Genomic DNA, 13,822 nt, shown 5'->3' with positions numbered 1-13,822 from the left:
GCCTTTAAGAGTAGCATTTGCAGAAATACATAATGACCATAATTTTTTAGTAGATATCCATCTCCCATTCTTTGCCAATTCACTTTCATAAACACCTATCTAACTTCCAAATCTTGTCTTTGATATGGATGGGAATCATCTTAAAACAATAAAATGCATCCATTCAACCTATCTTTACTCCTCTCAACCTAGCCGATTCTATTCCCATAAGGCATGACAACAGTGAACCAGAAGAAGAAGGAACTTTGTGGAGCTATATTTTCTATCTTGGATAATAAGCCTCAAAGAGGCACCTGCACTTCTAAATTGGAAAGTAACCAAGATCTAGGGTGGCATCACTCATCCTCAGTGCTATCTACAAGGAACGAGTAAAAAAGAAGTCAGTCTGAAGAGTGGCTATCAGAACATACATGTAATATAACCTCAACAGGAGGTATTTTCTTGAACTCGTGTAAAAGACCAGGAAATGGCAGAGTAATTACTAAACTAGAAAGTTCTGTTGATGTTAAGAGCTGACATCCAGTTAATAGAAAGTAAAACTCCAAGTAAAATGAAACATAATAGAGTAACAATAATAAAAATGGAAAATGCAAGATCATCTCATGAAGGAAATATAATAAAATAAAATTACTGGTATATAGTACATACTTAAGAATTAAATACATTGCTACATGTTTTAAACCCCGTCAGCCTGAAAATTCAAAATTTGCTGTAACGCTTCAATTGTTTTGTGTAGGTGGTTAACCCGCCTACTTTCGGGAAAGAAGAGGAACAATGTAGCAAAGAGCTCAATTCAATTTCTGCCAGCTCTCAGTGAACATTGGGAGTTCTCTGCAGATTTTCTTCACTGTTTGTTGGAATAATTTTCAGGAAATTGGTGAGGTATTCAAAGTTTGTTGTGGCTTCACAGATCAGCTTTTCATTAGCTTAATAGTTAAAATTTCCTCTATTTTTGGCCACTATGTTGGGCTCTAGTGCAACTAGCATTCGTTTTTGCTCTGACGGATGCAAAACTAGGTTGACTGAGCATGACTCATACAAAGTGTGTTAAATGTAGGAACTCTTACTAAGTGTGTTAAAAGTAGGGACTCTTACTGAGTGTGTTAAATGCAGGGGGCATTAGTGTAACAAGAATTCATGCAATGAATGTCAGGACTGAGATGACAAGAAGTGAAAAGTGTTTAAATCTCATGCAGATAGGCTTGAGATGGAGAAAAATAGAAAGGCCACCTCTAGAGCCAAAAATAGGGCTACTTTAGAATCCACTTTTATGTCTAGACATTTAAATGATAATACTGTTCCTTCATCACCAGTTCCTGCTATTTCTCCCATCCCTAGCCCTCCTTCTACTTTGCCACATACTCCTGTGCCTGGTTCCCAAGCTTCCAATCCTGATACCACTTCCATTCTCGAATCTACATAGGTTCAATGTGAAACTTAATTTAGTAGTAAGTGCAGTGGCTGAATTAGGGGCTTCCCTAAAAGTGCTTCCTGACTGTGTCTTAAGAGTATTCTTAGTGACAGTCTTGTGCATGTGTAGGAGAGCTACTCATCCCACTGGTGATCCAAGGTGAAGGTCTCTGTCCTGTTCCCCTGAATCTGAGAGAGGACAAAACGGAGGTCCAATGGAGGCCAATGGAGATTGCCTGCAGGTAGTCACCCCCTCTGTCAAGCCTGTTGTTTGATTCCAGGCTTCGACAGACAGCCATTGGAAAGGCATCAAAGTGAGTGTGCATCACCTTTGGTCGGAGCTGGAAGGTTCCAGCCCCGGCAAGAGGTGCCGATGGCACTTGCCAGTTCGTCTCGTCCTCTCAAGAGATTCTCAGATGACATGGATTGCTCCCCTCTCCCAGTCAAGAGGCATAAACTTGCACACAGTCCCATCTCTGCCTCCTCACTCTTTGGTTCAGGAAGACCCTTCATTGGAACTGATCAAAAGACAACTGGCAGCCATTCTGTTTTTTTTTTTTTTATAGAAAGTCCCCAAGGTTCTCAAAACCTCCAAGGATATGTCCTTGTCATCTGTTTCTCCAGAGGAAGAGGACTTTGATCAGGCAGAGGAAGAGGACTTTGATCAGGCACCCGCACCCTCTTTGTATGCTTTGCTTCTTAGATATTTTTTGGCCAACTTTCCTGATTACTTCACACCTCCTGCTCAAGTGTTTCCGGCTTCAACCTTCCTTATGAGGAACCAGACAGGCGACAGCACTGACTTCCCAAGGAGGCGGAAGATTGGCTCTCTTCGAAGAGGGAACAGGGCAAAGCCACTCTTGCTTGGCCTCCCTCTATCCTGATAATCATGAAATACTTCTATTTTACTAGAGAAGCTCCCTCTTTGGTGGTTGAAAACCTATGGCTATGTAATTACTTAGTATGTTACTTATATAAAATTTTTTTTTAAAGTATTTAAGACCTAATCCTGCTAAGTTTTGTCTTATAAAAGTTAATCTGGAATAAAGTACAATATTATAACAGTAAAATAACTGCTGTGCATAGGGGCTGTAGTTCAGGAATCCAATATAAATTAGAACAAATCAAATTAGTACATGCCTCTAATCGTAATGTAACCTAGGAAAATTAAAAAGCTTTCTAAATAAGGCAGAGACAAGCAACCTAGACTAAGCTATGCTGGGAAGCAGAGATTAATCTTCTAAAGATCAGATCAACTAGAAAACATTAATATTTCCAATGAAGGCACGAGCCAATTTTACTCATTTTTATTTTTCATTCTTACTATTTTTACATTGTACTGACTTCTATTCTTATTTTTATTCAAAGAAATTTTTTATAAAAACAAGTTATACTTTTATTTATAATAAATACTGATAAGACCACTACAAAGAAAAACATTCAAAATTCACCTAATACAGACTAAGTGATCCACTAAAGCAGAGAAAGGTCATGGGAGAAACTCTATGCAATACAAAAAGATAGGAAGAACACCACAATTTGCATAAAGACGCTGGCAGTGATCTTATAAGACCAAAATGTCATAACAGTGTATGTATAGTAGGTTAGGAACATAAGGGCCTTCACTCTGCTGAGGCAGGATCTCTCACCTTCTAGGCTAACGTTTCTATTCTTATATATTTATTAATTATGTTCATGGCCACAAAAATCAAATTGAAGAGTGTTTGAAAGACAACTTTGAAAAAACAGATAAGCATTAGCAAGAGCAACTGCCCTCCACCTCTGTCATAAATATATTCTTGAGTTCAAGGCATACAGTACTCAGAACCCTGCATACATATAGTATATACGATAATACTAGGGAACTTGCAAAGCCTGTAAGCAACACAGATGTGATATATCAAGACCATCATTAACTGCCATACAATTTATATATGTATATACAATTATACTACACAGATGGCATAGAATCAATTTCACTAAAAATGATGTTATTATGATATAACAGTTTCATGTATACTTACCTGGCAGGTATATATATAGCTATATTCTCTGTTCGCACTGGCAGAATTTTCAAAACTCGCGGCAACCGCTAGATCACTGGTAGTTCAGGTGATCGCCACCCCGCTCCCGTGGCGCTGGTGCTCGGAATCATTCCCATTTTCGTCAGATTTTTCTCTGAACCCTGTCTCCTGAGGGGAGGTGGGTGGGAATTTAATTATATATACCTGCCAGGTAAGTATACATGAAACTTTGTTATATCATAATAACATCATTTTCATGTATGACACTTACCTGGCAGGTATATATAGTATAGCTGATTGACACATTTGGAGGTGGGTCAAAGACAGCAACATTGTAAGAGTTTTAAAATTTAAAATTCAAAATACTCTTAGATTCCTTACCTGCTAAGGTAGCTGACTTCAGCATTCCTGCCTCTTAGCCTGCTAAACGTTAGTAGCTTCCAACTAGGACGTGACCTATTAGTTGATGAAGCTAAATACAAGGGTCTGACAACTGGACGGGACCAATTTGTTGACAGGAAACCCTAGCCCTCTCTTACCACGGGCATTCGTGCTAGGATAAGTTAGACCACCTGAACCACACACAAAACTAACCTAACACACTACACACTAGACCAACGTTCGACATACTGAAGAGGAAATAACCCTCTCAGACAACCATAAAAACAACACCACTTCATTAAAATACCTAGCATGTTAGTAAGTTATGGGGTGGAAATTCCTTTGCCCAATACTGCTCCTGAGGATACATATGGACCCAACGTTTGACAATTGTCAAACGTTGTTTTGACGTTTCTAAGGTAATGACTTGCAAACACTGAATTAGTCCTCCAAAACGTCGTTTCAATGATATCTTTGAGGGCCATATTCTTTTTAAAAGCCAAGGAAGTAGCTACTGCTCTCACTTCGTGCGCCTTAACCTTAAGGATGCCGAAATTTTCTTCTTGGCATAACATATGAGATTCTTTAATTAGTTCCCTAAGGAAAAAGGCAATAGCATTTTTGGTCATTGCTCTGCTAGGATTCTTCACAGAGCACCACAGTGATTCTGAAGTTCCTCTAATCTTACTGGTTTTCTCCATATAATAGCGCAATGCCCTTACTGGACAAAGAACTCTCTCTTGTTCCTGTCCTACTAAATCTGAAAGACCCATAATTTCAAAAGACCTTGGCCATGGATGAGCTGGATTCTCGTTCTTGGCCAAGAACCCCTCCTGAAATGAGCAAACCGCTTTGTCATGTTTCCAGCCATATGTTTGCTAATTGCTTTGCAGCTCACTCACCCTTTTAGCTGTGGCCAAGGCCACCAAAAAGATGGTCTTTTTCGAGATATCTCTCAACGAGGCTTGATCCATCGGTTCGAACTTACTAGTTCCTAAGAGTTTCAGGACCACATCGAGATTCCAGGAAGGCGCTCTGTATTGGAGCTCCTTCCTTGTTCCAAAGGACCTTATGAGGTCTCTCAGATCTAGATTATTTGTAATATCTAAACCTCTATGTCTAAATACTGAGGCCAACATACTCCGATACCCTTTAATCGTCTGTGTTGACAATTTTATTTCCTTCTTTAAGTATAAATGGAAGTCGGCAATTTGGGTCACAGAAGTACTGGATGAAGAAATCTTCCGACTCTTGCACCACTTGCGAAAGATTTCCCACTTCGCCTGGTACACCTTAATAGTAGAGGCTCTTCTAGCTCCGGCCACCGCTCTGGCCGCCTCTCTAGAAAACCCCCTCGCTCTGACAAGTCTTTCGATAGTCTGAACGCAGTCAGACCCAGAGCGAGGGTGTTCTTGTGGTACCTGTTGAAGTGAGGCTGTTTGAGTAGATCTACTCTTGCTGGAAGTGTCCTTGGTACATCTATTGTCCATTCCAGTACCTCTGTGAACCAATCTCGGGCCGGCCAGTATGGAGCTATGAGAGTCATTCTTGTCCCTTGACTCTCCCTGAATTTCTTCAAAACCTTTCCTAATATCTTGAACGGGGGAAAGGCGTAGACATCTAGCCCACGTCCAATCTAGAAGAAAGGCGTCTACTGCGACTGCTTGACGGTCTGGGACTGGAGAGCAATAAGTCGTCAATCTCTTTGTCATTGCTGTCGCAAACAAGTCCACCACTGGGCGACCCCATAATTTCCACAGACTCTGGCATACTTCTAGATGAAGAGTCCATTCTGTTGATAGAAGTTGACCTTCCCTGCTCAACAGGTCCGCTCTCATTATTCTTCTCCCTTGAATGAATCTGGTGAGAAGGGTTACGTTTTCCTTCTCTGCCCAAAGAAGGATCTCCTCCGCCAACTTGCAAAGAGAGATTGAATGTGTCCCTCCTTGTTTGCGGATGTACGCCAGAGCTGTGGTATTGTCCGCGTTGACTTGCACCACCTTGTTGCGAATCACCGCGTTGAACTCTTTCAAAGCCAAGAAAATCGCCATCAGTTCCTTCCTGGTTTATATGCCAAGCCGCTTCCTCCTTGCTCCAACGACCTGAAACTTCTTGATGTCCGAGAGTCGCTCCCCAGCCTGCGTCCGACGCGTCTGAGAACAATACATGGTCTGGGTTCTTTTGCTGGAGAGACGCTCCCTTCGCTAACTTCCCCGGAGTTAGCCACCACCGCAATTCCTCTTTGATCTTGCGAGGAATTCGAAACAGGAAGGAATCTGGTTGCGATTTTCTTGGCCAGACTTGGTTCAAAAATATTTGTAGGGGTCTCATGTGAAGCCTTCCTAGAGAAATGAACCGTTCCAGGGACGAGAGGGTCCCCAGTAAGCTCATCCACTCTCGTGCTGAACATTGTTCTTTCTCTAGAAAGGCTTGAACTTTCCGGATGCACTGCTCTTGTCTGTTGGGAGACGGAAAAGCCCGAAAAGTCACTGAGGAGATCAGAATCCCCAAATAAACTAGCTCCTGACTGGGGGTCATATTCGACTTTTCTAAGTTCACCACCAACCCTAACTCTTTCGTTAATGTTAACGTCATTTCTAAGTCCTCCAGACATTGCTTTCTTGATTGGGCTCTTATGAGCCAATCGTCCAGGTATAGAGACACTCTTATTCCTAGAATGTGTAGCCACTTCGCCACGCTCGCCATCACTCTTGTAAAAAACTTGTGGGGCTGTGCACAGTCCAAAGCAGAGGGCTTTGAACTGAAAGGACCCCTGTTCTTTGGATCACAAATCTCAGGTACTTCCTGAATCCTGCATGAATTGGGATATGAAAATATGCGTCTTGAAGGTCCAGGGTAACCATCCAGTCCCCTGGACGTACCGCTGCCAGTACTGAATCGGTCGTCTCCATCGCAAATTTTGTCTTCTCCACAAATAAGTTGAGTTGACTTACGTCCAGTACTGGTCTCCATCCCCCCGAGGATTTCGCTACTAAAAACAGCCGGTTGTAAAATCCCGGAGATAAGTGATCCAGAACAGGTTCTATTGCTCCTTTCTTGAGCATAGAAAGAACTTGTTCTTGTAGTGCTTCTTGTTTCCCTGGATCGCTGTAGTGAGCTCCAAGCTCTCTTGGCGATGTCGCAAGAGGTGGTCTCTTCAGAAAAGGGATCTTGTAACCTTCTTTGGCTACCTTGACGACCCAAGGATCTGCTCCCTTTTCTTGCCAAATCTCCCAAAACTTCTGGAGTCTGGCACCTACTGATGTCTGAAGGACTTGTTGTTCACTGTTTACTACTGGGTTTCGAACCCCTCTTGGACGGAGCTCTTCTTGCTCTGAAGGCAGGACGAGAAAAGGACTTGCCTCGAAAGGGCTGACTAGCTTGTCTTGATTCCTTAGGCGTCTTCTTAACCACCTTGTTGGGTAAAAATTTTCTTACCGAAGAAGTTAACAGATCCTGCGTCGCCTTCTGAGTTAGGGAAAGCGAAATATCCTTGATAATATCCGCAGGAAATAACTGATCCGAAAGTGGGGAATAAACCAATTCGGATTTCTGGGCGTTAGAAATGCCCTTAGCAGCAAAAGAGCATGGGAGTGACCTTTTCTTTAAAACTCCTGCGGTGAAAAGAGATGCTAATTCATTCGCGCCATCCCTTAAGGCTTTGTCCATGCAGGACATAATACTGCTTGGGAGTTGAGAAGCCGTTTGATTCATATTTTCCACTGTTCGTGTACCCCATAGCCCCCAAGGACCAATCAAGAAAATTGAAAACCTCGAAGGTCCGGAAAATCCCTTTCAAGAGATGATCTAACTCTGATGGAGACCACCACCACACTTTAGCCGAATTCAAGGCATGTCTGCGGGAACTGTCAACAATGTTGGAAAAATCCCCCTGGGAGGAGGCAGGAACTCCCAGGCCGAGATTTTCCCCCGTCGCATACCAAATTCCGGACTTCGATGCCAATTTGGCTGGAGGGAAAGAGAACACAGTCTTGCCCGCTTCCCTCTTTTCCTTCAACCACGTATCAATTCTTTGAAGAGCCTTCTTAGCCGTAATCGAAAACTTCATCTTCAAAAACGAGGACTTCTTCGGAGTTTTATTCTTGGAGAATTGAGAAAGGGGTGATGTCGGAGCTGCAGGCTGAAAATCCCCTTCAAAAAGTGAAAGAAGGCAATTCGTTAATTTCTTATAGTCTGAAGAAGGTGCTTCACCATCTTTTTCTTCCTCAGATTCTAAGTCTTCTATCTCCTCTTCTGCCGAAGACACATCCTGTAAACCAAGGTCTTGCTGCAGAAAATCTTCTCCAACCTCGCGGGAAGAAGCCGGCTCCTGCCGCCTGCGTCCTGCGTCCTTCTGAGCTCCGAGGTTGCGTCCTGCGTCCTGTTCCGGAAGCTTGCGTCCTGCTACCTGGCGTTCCTGCTCCGGAAACTTGTGTCCTGCTTCCTGTTCTCGTAACTTGCGTCCCTGCGTCCTGCTCCCCGTAACTTTGCGTACTACCTAGACTCCGAAGCGTGACGAGAAGGAGGCAAACCATCATGCGTCCTTTTAGATGACTTGACGGGGAGAGATGCGTCCTTACGCCTTGTAGGAGGATGTTCCGATGTTCCCCCCGATTTAACTAAATCGGCTAACCTTCCTTGCATCTCTTCAAGGAAGTTCCTAGTCTCCGTTTCCTGGCGGGAAGTCTGAGCAAGCGGAGAACGACGACGAGAAGGATCATCAAAACGAGAAATTCGATCCTGAGCTCTACGATAAGGAGAAGATATCGGAGAGACTGCTCCGTATTCAGAAGGAGGGCTCCTATCCAGAGAACCGTCGTATACATGAGGTCTTGAGTCTTGTCTTGACTTAAAGGATCTCCTCCTTTTAAACGGAACCCCCTCTTCCTCATCACTAGAAGAGAAAATCTCGGGACTACTCCACCGCTCTTGAGGGTCACGCTCATCTTGAGAAGACGTAGGTCTATGCGTCCTCTTCAGAGGACGCGAAACTTCCGCATAACGTCCATACTTGCCTGACGCAGCACTATCTGTAGAGGAAAAACACTTCCCAGTGTCGCCTTTTCTATGACGCACTGCTGCAGCCTGGGACGCAACAGGACTGCCTGAAGGGACGACTGATCGTAAGGGAACCCCTCTCGCCTCCCTTCGACTGTCGACATGCCTTCTCCCTTGGGTCTGGGAGCTTGGCAGAGGCCTAGGTCTAGGAGCACGAGTGAGACGATCACTGACACTTTCAAACGTACCCACTTTGTCTGTAAGACGCTGAATCTGATCGCCCATTGACACAAGGGCGGCAAACACTTTCACATAATTAGTATCCTCAGAAACAGCAGCAGGCGCAGGAGAGACCTGAGGAGAAGGATTAACAACTTCTACTTGGGAAGAAGGGGGAGAAATAACAGAAGTATTCAAGGCCTTACTAGAAGATCCTGACCTCTCACTCCGAGACACCGATCTTCTTACTCTATCCTTTTGGTCCTAGTCTCAACATATTTTGTGAAAGTCTTCCACTCCTTCTCATTTAAACTTTCACACTCATTACATCTATTATCCCAAATACATAAAACCTCTCTACACTTCTTACATACTGTGTGAGGGTCTACCGAGGCTTTCGGCAGTCTCACCTTGCACCCTTCTTTCATACACACTCGAAATACTACACCAGAATCAGACATTATAAGAACTTCCAATCGCGATTGCCAATCCAACTTTCCAATACGATACCCAATAAACCATCCAAGTACAGCGAAAGTCAGCTAACGAGTTTCGAATTCTAGCAGGGAACCAACAACGATGTTGCCGGTTCAGTGGCAGAAAAAAATCTGACGAAAATGGGAATGATTCCGAGCACCAGCGCCACGGGAGCGGGGTGGCGATCACCTGAACTACCAGTGATCTAGCGGTTGCTGCGAGTTTTGAAAATTCTGCCAGTGCGAACAGAGAATATAGCTATATATATACCTGCCAGGTAAGTGTCATACATGAAACAAGATCATAGATCATCTTACAACTAACACCACGGATCACTACACCTTTTCACCCTCATATTTTAAAAAATTTAACTTAAATGTCAAAACACTGACTTTCATATTAAAAACATTGAATTTCATATTAAAAAAGTTGACTCTCATATTTAAGAAATTGAACTTCAAATTTAAAAAGTTGAACTTCAAATTAAAAATGTTGTCATTCACTTTAAAGGAGTTGATATGTTGCTGCTTGTCCTCCAAACCTCAAATCCCTGAAGTGATGAGGCCGCCTAAGTGCGCGCCCCAACCTGTGAGGGAGGCGTCCGAGAACAGAAGGAAGTCCGGAGGGAGAGAACGCAGAGGGACGCCCTTCAATAGATTCTGGTCATCCAACCACCAACGAAGGTCTTTTCTCGCTTCCAAAGACAGTGAGACCATAAACAGGGGAGAGTCCCCCGCCGGAGACCAGAATTCCCCGTGTCTCCATTGCAGAGACCGAAGATGAAGACGCCCATGAGGGACCAGCTTCTCCAGGAAAGACAACACTCCCAGAAGAACCTGCCACTGATGAGCTGACTGATGTGACTCTAAAAGGAAGTTGCACGCTATAGCCCACAACTTCTCCAATCTCTGATCCGATGGGAAAACTCTTGCCACTGTCGTATCGATGACCATGCCCAGGTAGTGAATCCTTTGAGTGGGTACGAGGTTCGACTTTTCCTGGTTGACTAATATGCCCAGGTCTAGACAGAACCGAAGGAGACGACAATCCCTGTCTTGCAGCAGCTTCTCCCTGGAAACTGCCAAGACTAACCAATCGTCAAGGTACCTCAGCAAACAGATCCCCTGAGCATGGGCCCAACTTTACACGAGAGAGAAGACCCTTGTGAACACTTGAGGGGCTGTCGTCAGCCCGAAGCACAAGACTTTGAACTCGAAGATCTTGTCCGCCAGAGAGAAGCGAAGGAACTTCCTGGACGTGGGATGAACAGGGATTTGGAAGTATGCGTCCCTCAAGTCTATCGACAGCATGAAGTAGCCTTCCCTCATGGCTGCCAACACCGAGCGCGGGGTCTCCATCCTGAACCGTGTCTTCCTGATGAAGCGATTCAAGGTGGATAAGTCGATCACATGCCTCCATCCTCCCAACGCCTTGGGCACCAAGAACATGTGACTGAAAAACCCCGGGGACGGACGCACTACTTCCTCTATCACATCTTTGTCCAGCATTTTCTGCACTTCCTCCCGAAGAACCAAGAACTTCAAAGAATCTGGAGAATACGTCTTCCTGAGCTGCGGCTTGTCTGACAGAGGAGGAGAGAAGTCGAATGGCAACAGGTATCCCACCTGAAGGACATCTACCACCCTCTTCTCTGCCCCGTAACTCTGCCACTTGGCCAGTCAGGCACCCACCCACCCATGGCGCAGGAGAAGGAGAGGCGCCTAACCTACCGACGGTCCCCTTGACCTCTGCCCCTGGGGCCCCTTCTTTGTTTAAAGGAACGAGAGCAAAAGGGGCGTTGATCTGAGACTTGGGCTGTGTCGAACGGGAAGGCCCTGCCAAACTCGAGGTCCTCGATGACCTACCAGGCAACGATTTCCTCAGACTGCTGCTGGACCAGGGGAGGAGGAGGAGCCGGACGTCTCCGAGGGTGAGACTCTGACTTAGACATGGCTTGGTGCACCAGTTGGTCCTTGGTGTCAGCCTGGCGTCGTCTATCGCATTTTTGAGTTCTGTTCGTGGAAACAAAAATTGTGACTCCAATAGATCACCGTTCCTCAAGGCCAGCAAACACTCTATGTCAAGCGACCTCCATCCTAGACAAAGCTGCGTCCCTCCTAACCAGAAGAAGATTAGCCCATAAATTGTCAATGAGGTGAGCCAAATATGAAAACGCCTTGCCCCCGGACTGCAATAGACTGGCAAGCAAGGTGGCACTCACCAACCCTTCAGGGGACCTGTCAGAAGCTATCACCACAGACCAGAGGTCAAGCCAAGAAACTGTCTGCAACATGGAGGCTGCCGTAGATTCCAAAGCTAAGGCATCTTGTGGAGACAAGGACGGAGCCACTGACCTAACCTGTTCCAAAGTCAAACCCGGCTTTAGGCGAATGACGTCTGGGTTAAGGTGGCGTGACAACAAAAATGCAGAGCTCATAGCATAGTACTTCCTATGTCTTGTGAGAGGCGGGGGTAGTAGTTTGGTAGAGCCCCAGAGTGAAGTGAACCATCCCAGTCAGTAACAGAGGCGTTAATCTTCTGCAAGACCGACTGAACGTGCCCCAACAACGGCAGCTGAAGAGATGATTTGGGGTCCTGAGTAGCTCCCACCCAGGCTTCCAAGCAAGAAGGAGTGTAAGACGACCAAGCCTGAGTCCTACTTTCCAAGTTGTTGAACCCACGAATGAGATCAACAACTTCCGAAAAGGAAAACAGAAACTCCTGCGTGTCTCCCTCCTCCTGCACTGGCACCGGAGACCGACGACGAGAAGGATGTGTAGGCTCTTCTAATGCGCCTTCATCACCAAAATTCACAGAAGGGTTAGCAGCCAAACAGTCCGAAACCCCTACTAACCTATCTGGGCTGGATCCAAGTGTCAGCCTCCGAGACGGACCCACTGTAACACTAGGCACATCACTTCCCTCAACAGGTGACTCCAGACGTCCATGAATGGTCACGGGTGTGGCGGCCAAACGTACGTGAGATATGGGGGGGAGGGCAACGAGCACTCAAGATTGACGGAGAATCCCTTATAGTCGAATTCTTGGAAGCATCAGTGAGAGAGGCAAGCAAACACTCCAGCTGCACCAACTCCGTGCTCACTACCTTCGACCTATTGAACGGCGCCTTCAGATCTTTACAGCGACGAATAGGCCTTGGAGAAGAAGGAGCACTAACATCACGTGCATGGGCAGGGGAGGTTGCACGTTTGAGATTCAACGGCGAAGCAACCCCTGCAGAACACACACCACTAACACTGCCCAAAACCGCAGCACTCTCGGGAACACGTCCATGTTGTTCCTCCCTCGACGGCGAAGGAAGGGCAAAGTCCTTAGCCTTCCAACGCTTGATACGCTGACGAGGCGTAGAGGGGGAAGAGGGAGAGGAAGGCAGCACTAGCTTCTTATGCGCACTCTACTTGGAAGGTGGGGACAAAGCAATGCGTTTCCTACCAGTCCTCCCAACCGATAAGGCAGCCAACTTCATCCAACACAGAGTCCAGCCTCTGAAGCACTGCCTGGCATATGACCTCAGACTGATGTGCCAGAGAAGGCTCTGAAGACAAAGAAGGGAGATGTTGCAAACTGGGCGGCAGTGATGGCGTCGCGGCTAAGCGAGGCGGATCAGAGGAGGCGACTGGGAGATACGTCATCGATGAGAGTGGCGTCACAAGCGGTGGTGACGTCACGGCTTCCCCTCGGTGCGAGGGGGAAAGAGACGCCACTGGCGGAGGAATACACAAAGATGGACCCCGTGACATCATCAACGGGGCTGACGCTGCAGCATCACTCTGATTCAAAGCGGTGGCAGACACTGGCAGAGCAATACAAGATGGCCGACTGCTGCTACCCGCGAAGACAAGGCCAGGAGGAGGGGGGATGACCTGGCTAGACCGGGAAGGGGGGGTGCAAACCTCCACAAAATGTGCTAACAACCCCTCCAAGGACGGGGTACCCCACAGCCCATGCGTCTTCCAAAACGCCGCCATTTTGGACACCTCCGACTCTGGAAGAGAAGTGAATGATGAAAAAACCTCACCCTTCTCGGGAACCAAAAAAGCTCCCGAGGAAGAGGGGGCTACATTACAAAATTTACCCAGGCGACCTCCCGATACTTCCATCATCGAATCAATGGAAGAAAAGGAAGATGCCGAGACAACGCTACTATGGGGGTTGACTACTGCGGAAGACGAAACATCAGGAAAAGGAGCAAAGCCTTCCCAAGTAGGAAGAGTGGAGACTCTCTGATGTTCCCTCTTACCATAAAACTTCCTCCACTGCTCCTTAGGCCATGCCCGGCATTCCGTAGAAGG

The 13,822-nt window shown here is 46.0% G+C and overlaps 1 protein-coding gene across 3 annotated transcripts in view; it reads right to left on the bottom strand.

Annotated features, from left to right (window-relative positions):
* The window catches only part of LOC135223717 (tubulin-specific chaperone C-like), a 114,288-nt gene that overhangs the window by 48,688 nt on the left and 51,778 nt on the right, over positions 1-13,822 (bottom strand). The gene's annotated exons all lie outside the window — the stretch shown is intronic.

Source organism: Macrobrachium nipponense, chromosome 10 (genome assembly GCF_015104395.2).
Source record: "Macrobrachium nipponense isolate FS-2020 chromosome 10, ASM1510439v2, whole genome shotgun sequence".
NCBI lineage: Eukaryota > Metazoa > Arthropoda > Malacostraca > Decapoda > Palaemonidae > Macrobrachium > Macrobrachium nipponense.
Note: the sequence above shows the minus strand (reverse complement) of the source record. Positions and strands in the feature narration are given on the sequence as shown.